The sequence below is a fragment of the Vigna unguiculata genome, chromosome 5, assembly GCF_037176805.1.
Source record: "Vigna unguiculata cultivar grain cowpea cultivar isolate G323 ecotype 2 chromosome 5, ASM3717680v1, whole genome shotgun sequence".
In the NCBI taxonomy this organism is placed as follows: Eukaryota; Viridiplantae; Streptophyta; class Magnoliopsida; order Fabales; family Fabaceae; genus Vigna; species Vigna unguiculata.
Window position 1 is genome coordinate 26,426,899 of NC_140796.1, and position 8,092 is coordinate 26,434,990.

Sequence of the window (8,092 nt, forward strand, 5' to 3'; positions counted from 1 at the left end):
ACAGCTAATATATGATGCAGCGTTTAACTTTCTACATCTTAAGCGTCGGTTTTAGGGACTCCATTATATATTTTAATATTCAATATTTAAGGAAAATCAAAATATTGATTAAAAAAAAATAGTATATTTTTAAAACTTGAGGTTACAAGGAGGTTTCATTGTCTTAGCCATTTCACACCGTCCAATTGCTAACCCTAACCCATCGTTCAGTGCTAGAATTCGACTGAAGCTAAATAACTTCATGAATCAACCTCTAAAATTTGGTGTTGGCCCCTGATGTGCTACCAATAAAAATCCCTAATGTGCCCGGGACATTGAAGGTTGGGAGCTAGTAACTCTGCTCAATCAAAAGGGCAGGTTTCGCTCTGCTCCGCTTCTTTTTTTTCCCTTTTTTTCTCCAACCTTTTTTCTGTTTCCCATTTCCCCTTTCTTTCCAACCCTGATTTCAATTTCCTTTGCCACAACGATGAGTCCCAATGTAAAGCCCTAATTTTAGCTCCCTTTGTTACCGGTGACTCTCAAAGCAGAGGTGTGGTAAGCAACATCTCTAAAGTTAAGCAAGTCATGTGCTTTTATTACTTTCCCCTTCCATGTCTCTCGCTCTCTCACCCAAACTTGTCGTTTTTGTTTCTGGTTTTGACGATTTTAACAGAATGACGAAGGACTCATAGGAGCATTTCGCGTTTTGAAGTTAGCGAGAGCCTGATACCATTGTTCTGAGAGGTATGTCGTCGTCGTTCACTGAACCCATTCTAAATATTTACTATATCCTGCCTTTTTCTAGCTTGGCAGTTTTAGATTTTGTAGATTGGTCCTAGATTTCTCTACCCTTTTAAAAAGAAGTATGCCCTTTAAATTTATGGTTTATGTAGTTAGTTTTCCTTCTCTTGTTTGTGTAGTTTACATTGCATTATCATCAAAAGAATTGGATTATTTCCAATTCTGAGGATATATAATTATACCCTGTCATTGTTTTGGTTCCTATTGTTAAGTGATTCTATCATTTTGAGTCTTAGTACTTTAAGAAAGTAACAAAGTTATTTTATTGTAATTTTGTAAATGGCTCCTTGTATTTCTGATTAGTTCACATTTAGCACTAGAAACATCCATCAACATAGGTAAATTTGACAATTGGGAATTAGAATGTTTAAAGCATTGATGTTAATCTAATTTTTTTTTCTTTTCTACATTCGCAATTAAAGGATATGGTACTGATGTTTTCAGGTTCTTACAAGTAGAGCAGACCTTGCACAGGCTCCAGTACCTACAAGAAAGGACAAAGGCCATATCCTGACTTTGACACCATTTCAAAAGGGGTTTTATACCCCTTATATTGGAGGAGCAAGCTCAACTTCAACCTTTGCTTGGAACTTCCCAAGCTCCTATTTCCCTTGGTGGTAAATCCGATCAAAGATTTATTGGGGGCGGGGGGTTATGGTGATAGAACCTCTATAAGGCCTGTGTCAGCACCAACTGTGATGTAGTTGTTGAGGAAGAGAATGAAACCAAGGAGTGGATGGGTGGAACTAGGGGTTCATATTACCTTTGTGTGTCTTACTAATGGGAGAATTGATCTCAAAAGAATTTGCTTCAGGTATGTTAAGAAATCACCAGCCTTGATATGAATTATACAAAGAATATATACATATTATGAGGACTTATTATTATACAAAGAACACTTTGTGCATTGTATTTATTCTAATTATTTCTATTGTTTTTGCAGGTAATATAATTCTATCTTCCTGTGTTGTTCTGTCCAAGAGAATCTACTTTTAAAATATGTTTTTTTTTTCTCTTTTCTCATGTAATATTTATTAACACTTTTGGTTAGGTTTCATGAACTTTTCTGTCATTTTGAGATTTGTAATGGCACTTGTTCTTATATGTTGTTCTGTCATTTTGGTTAGGTTTTTATACACTTTTGAAGTGCAATGTTACTAGTATTTTGGTTCCTATGTTGCTAGTATATTTTAGTTAATAACTTGGAATTGCACTTCCTAAATATATATCTTAATTATAAATGAAAATATAATTTGGTTGGATATTAATTAATGTTTAAAATGACTTGAGATTCTATTATTATTAATTTGTATTTAGAATGATTAATTCTGATTGAGGCAATTGGTAATCAACGTCCACCAGTAGATTTGATAATAAATTTAATAAGAGAGGGTCCAACCTAAATTCAAATAAATTATTTAAAAAAAAAGGTTAGAACTCACGCTATTGACAACACAAACATTTAAATATTAAATTGGAAGTGAGGGTCAGACCCACGCTACTGGCAACATAGGTAAATGTGTCAAAAAATGAAAGAGTCACTTTTCAATGGGATAGGCCGTCTCTTTTTTGAGTCCGCTCTTATTCGCACGCAAATTTTGGATAGCATCGGTTTTTGGATTTTGGAAGGGTTTTATTGGGACTCTAATCACTTGATTTCTTGTAGTGATGGTTTAAAAATTATTTAATTAAAAAGATATTAGATATATGTCATTAAATATTACGAGATATTGTTAAAAGATGTTAAATACTTTTAAGTGACCATTAATTATTTAAAAAGTATTTATTTAGAAAGTTATTATAAGAAACGTAATGGTTTATTATTTTAAAAGATTTATTTTATTTAAATGATGTTTTAGAATATGAAAGATAAGAGATTATTTTGAAGGATATATAAAGTAATTATTGCACTATAAATGAGTATATATGATGATTATTTGTTAAATGGATTTATTGAAAAGATATACGATTTCTTACGTGGGTGAATATGGTTATATACAAGAGATTTAAAAAGAATTCCTAAGAAATAGAAAAAGAAAGGTAGGAAAATATGTATATGATATTTTAGAGTTATTAGAAAGACAACACAAATGCACACCTCTGGTCTTTGCAGCATTACCAAAATCATTAGTATTTTTTTAGAATCCTCTAGCAACTTAGGGTCATATTCCTCCTCTAGCAAGCTCAATTTTCTTCTACGAGCGTGAAACAAGTAAATATATTACAATAACTAATTATTTAATTTAATAACTAATTATACAATTGTATAAATATTTATATATAGATACTAATAATATGATTTTATACGATCAATTTCATGTTTTAATATTAATTTAATTTTGTACAGTTTTAAAATATTTTTAATTTTGTATGAAATGCATTCTAGAAATTTCATTTTTTAGGACAAAAAATTTATTTGTTAAGAGAATAAGAGATCCAAAAAATTATAATAATTATAAAAATAAATAAATGAGATTAAATAAATATTTAAAGTAAAAGACAAAATGGTTTAAAATTTATTTAATTAAAAATATATTAGATATATGTCATTAAATATTACGAGATATTGTTAAAAGATGTTAAATATTTTTAAGTGACCATTAATTATTTAAAAAAGTATTTATTTAGAAAGTTATTACAAGAAACGTAATGGTTTATTAATTTAAAAGATTTATTTTATTTAAATGATGTTTTAAAATATGAAAGATAAGAGATTATTCTGAAAGATATATAAAGTAATTATTACACTATAAATGAGTTATAAATGATGATTATTTGTTAAATGAATTTATTGAAAAGATATATTGTTACGTGGGTGAATATGGTTATATACATGAGATTAAAAAGATTTTCTAAGAAATAGAAAAAGAAAGGTAGGAAAATATGTATATGATATTTTAGAGTTATTAGAAAGATAAAACAAATGCACACCTCTGGTCTTTGCAACATTACCAAAATCATTAGTATTTTTTTAGAATCCTCTAGCAACTTAGAGTCATATTCCTCCTCTAGCAAGCCCAATTTTCTTCTACGAGCGTGAAACAAGTAATATATATTACAATAACTAATTATTTAATTTAATAACTAATTATACAATTGTATAAATATTTATATATAGATACTAATAATATGATTTTATACGATCAAATTCATGTTTTAAAATATTAATTTAATTTTGTACAGTTTTAAAATATTTTTAATTTTGTATAAAATGCATTCTAGAAATTTCATTTTTTAGGACGAAAAATTTATTTGTTAAGAGAATAAGAGATCCAAAAAATTATAATAATTATAAAAATAAATAAATGAGATTAAATAAATATTTAAAGTAAAAGACAAAATGGTTTAAAATTTATTTAATTTAAAATATATTAGATATATGTTGTTAAATATTATGAGATATTGTTAAAAGATGTTAAATATTTTTAAGTGACCATTAATTATTTAAAAAGTATTTATTTAGAAAGTTATTACAAGAAACGTAATGGTTTATTAATTTAAAAGATTTATTTTATTTAAATGATGTTTTAAAATATGACAGATAAGAGATTATTTTGAAGGATATATAAAGTAACACTTGTGCAGAAATTGATTTTTACCTTGCCTTATATGCCTCGGTTGTCCAGGAACCAAATCATATAATGGCGCGGTGGCATTTTTGCAATTTCAGACAACTTTTATGCCTCGGTTCAGCTTAACACGAAGCAGAAGAGAGGTATAGGCTTCGGTTCGCCAAAAACCGGTGCCAAAGAAGGGTCATATGCTTCGGTTACACAGACCCGAAACCAAAAACCCACTAGTCGTTACCTCTTTGGCCTCAAGTGGGTCTGAATCGGTGCCAAATAGGGCTATATGCCTCGGTTCAATTAATAACCGAGGCCATATGCTTTATTTAGGGCACCAAATTCGCGAGCCCCCTTTCTCTTCTTCTTCCCTGCGCCCCTCTTTGCAACAGTACCCTTTCTCTTCTCCCTCTGGCATGGCTGTTTCAGGTGCGGTGGTGATGGTTGGATGCGCTGCTGCCTGTGCTTCTTCTTCTCCTGTGATGTGGCTGTGCGACGAAGATGGTGGAGTTGCGGTGGCTAATGCAGGTTCCATGGCTCGTTGACGCTGCTGTTGCGGGTTGTGTGTCGCGACGCAATGACGCTTTGCGTGAACGTTAATGGTGCAGATCAGTGTTGAAGCGTTGCGGAGAATGCGTCTTGCTCTCGCTGCTGCAATGGAGTTGTTGGTCGCAGTTGCAGATCTACGTAGCGTTGATGATGGTTTGAATCTGGCTCGCGTGCAGGCAGTGGATCTGTGTTGATGGTGAACATTGCAAGTGCTGCCTTGGTGGTTGCAGGTCCAAACAGTGTTGTTGCTATTGCAGAACGCAGGATGCTGTTGCGGTGCCAAAACTCGCGGTGATAGTGGTGCTGTTGAGCGTGACGTCGGCGAGGAAGCTTAACACTATGGCTCCGGTTCATTTAGAACCGAGGCATAAAAGGTACTCTATGGCTTCGAGTAACGACCGAGGCTAAAAGGGGTGCCTTTAGGCCTCGTCCCAATATGCCTCGGTTCCAGACCCGAGGCAAAATGAGGAAAATAACCGGGGCAAAAAGCCCTTACTGCACTAGTGTAATTATTGCCCTATAAATTAGTTATAAATGATGATTATTTGTTAAATGGATTTATTGAAAAGATATATTGTTACGTGGGTGAATATGGTTATATACATGAGATTTAAAAAGATTTCCTAAGAAATAGAAAAAGAAAGGTAGGAAAATATGTATATGATATTTTAGAGTTATTAGAAAGACAACATAAATGCACACCTCTGGTGTAAGGCCCAATTATTTTTGCCCATTTTATTGTAGAGGCTGCCCAATCTTTTGGGCCTAAATGGGGTTGGCCCAATTCAATTTCTGACCTAAGATACCCCAAAACCCTAACTTGTAACTACTCTTCGTAAAACAGATCCCACACATCTCTTAGAGCTGTTGTCGTCATCCTCTACTAGGGTTTGGAGTCGTCATAGCTTAGCAAGCTCAGCCTCATTCTTCCGTTCTGTGTAAGTCCCTCCCAACTCAAGCTCTATGTTCATTTTGATTCTTCCGTATGTTCTCAGTTAGAGCTTTCTAATGAGCTTTCTAATGAAAACATATGAAAATCAATGACCATTGCTTTTGCAGAGGGTCTTGATATGAAAGATCGATGACCATTGCTTTTGTAGAGGGTCTTGATATGAAAGATCGATGACCATTGCATTTCCAGAGGGCCTCGATATGAAAGATCGATGACCAATACCTTTGTAGAGGGCCTCGATATGAAAACATATGAAAATCAATGACCATTGCTTTAGTAGAGGGTCTTGATATGAAAGATCGATGACCATTGCATTTACAGAGTGCCTCGATATGAAAGATCGATGACCAATACCTTTGTAGAGGGCCTCGATATGAAAACATATGAAAATCAATGACAATTGCTTTTGCAGAGGGCCTTGATATGAAAGATCGATGACCAGTACCTTTGTAGAGGGCCTCGATATGAAAACATATGAAAATCAATGACCATTGCTTTTGCAGAAGGTCTTGATATGAAAGATCGATGACCATTGCATTTGTAGAGAGCCTTGATATGAAAGATCGATGACTAGTGCCTTTGTAGAGGGCCTCGATATGAAAACATATGAAAATCAATGACCATTCCATCGAAGAGGGTCTTTATATGAAAGATCGATGACCAATACCTTTTTAGAGGGCCTCGATATGAAAACATATGAAAATCAATGACCATTCCATCGAAGAGGGTCTTGATATGAAAGATCGATGACCATTGCATTTGCAAAGGGCCTCGATATGAAAACATATGAAAATCAATGACCATTCCATCGAAGAGGGTCTTGATATGAAAGATCGATGACCGTTGCATTTGCAGAGGGCCTCGATATGAAAACATATGAAAATCAATGACCATTCCATCGAAGAGGGTTTTGATATAAACATAATGAATGTATGATATTTTAATTGCATGTATAATATGAAAAACAAATTTGCTTGTTTCTTTTCCTTTTTATGAAATGCATGCCTAAATGAATGCATGTTATGCATGAATCACCTAAGACCTTTGTCTTTTCATTTTTTTTCATTTTTTTTTCAGAGCTGAAGGGGGCAAATCTTAATATGCTTGAATGTATGAATTTATGATGCAAAGCTTCCATAGAAATCCTATATATTTTCATTTTTATATTTTTGTCTTTTTATAATTCTTATTAATTTTAAGCTACAGAAACTGAGTTTTTGGACAATATGAAACCAGACTAAGGGGCTAGTATGAAATTGGGCTTGCGCCAAACGAATTAGGCTTGAGGGCCAGACTAAACTAGGCTTGGGCCAGATAAAACTGGGCTTGGGCCAGACAAACTGGGCTTAGGCCAGACTAAACTAGGCTTGGGCCAGACAAACTGGGCTTGGGCCAAACTAAACTGGGCTTGGGCCAGACTAAACTAGGCTTGAGCCAGACTAAACTGGGCTTGGGCCAGATAAAACTGGGCTTAGGTCAGACAAACTGGGCTTGGGCTAGACTAAACTGGGCTTAGGCCAGACAAACTAGGCTTGGGCCAGACAAATTGGGCTTGGGCCAGACTAAACTAGGCTTGAGGGCCAGACAAAACTGGGCTTGGGCCAGATAAAACTGGGCTTGGGCCAAACAAACTGGGCTTGGGCCAGACTAAACTAGGCTTAAGGGCCAAAAAAAACTGGGCTTGGGGGCGTATAGGTCATTCATATGAATGAAGAGGACCATTAATTTGAAAAATGTCAAAAGTAACTTTTATAATATTAATTTCTTATTTCTAAAAAAAAACATTTTATTGAAGAGATATGTTGCATAATTATGCTGACTCAGGTTATAATGATATGTTGACATATGTTATGATGATATGACATACAAATGGTTATGAACTGTAGAATGCACATTTATTAAAACACAATCGTAAGGATCAGAACCTTGATATGCATGAATGCATGATGAAAACCTTGTAATGCTTTGTCCTTTTGACCTCTCTCTTCTTTTTTTTTTGCACATTCGAGTCAATTGTTCTATTTGCAATCATCAAACTCATTGTTATTTTCAATTTTTCTTGAAAGTGAGGAATGTCACACACCTTGAGGTCTAATGTTTAAAATGAATATACTTAACTTTCTCTTTCACAACATCAGTGCACGCGTGCTTGAAATCATAAGTGAGTGAAAGGCTAGAAATTTTTGGAAAGTGTTTGGAGGAGACTGGGATAGCCATGTGGGCATGTCGTTCCTCACACACTCCTAAA

General features: G+C 33.9%; 1 long non-coding RNA gene across 1 annotated transcript; it reads left to right on the top strand.

Annotated features, from left to right (window-relative positions):
* The first annotated feature begins 288 nt into the window (after positions 1-288).
* On the top strand, positions 289-1,908 carry LOC146886298 (uncharacterized). The gene is made up of 4 exons (XR_014994950.1): positions 289-534; positions 653-723; positions 1,225-1,594; positions 1,724-1,908. It is a non-coding gene; the product is annotated as an uncharacterized LOC146886298 (long non-coding RNA).
* Positions 1,909-8,092: the final 6,184 nt, after the last annotated feature.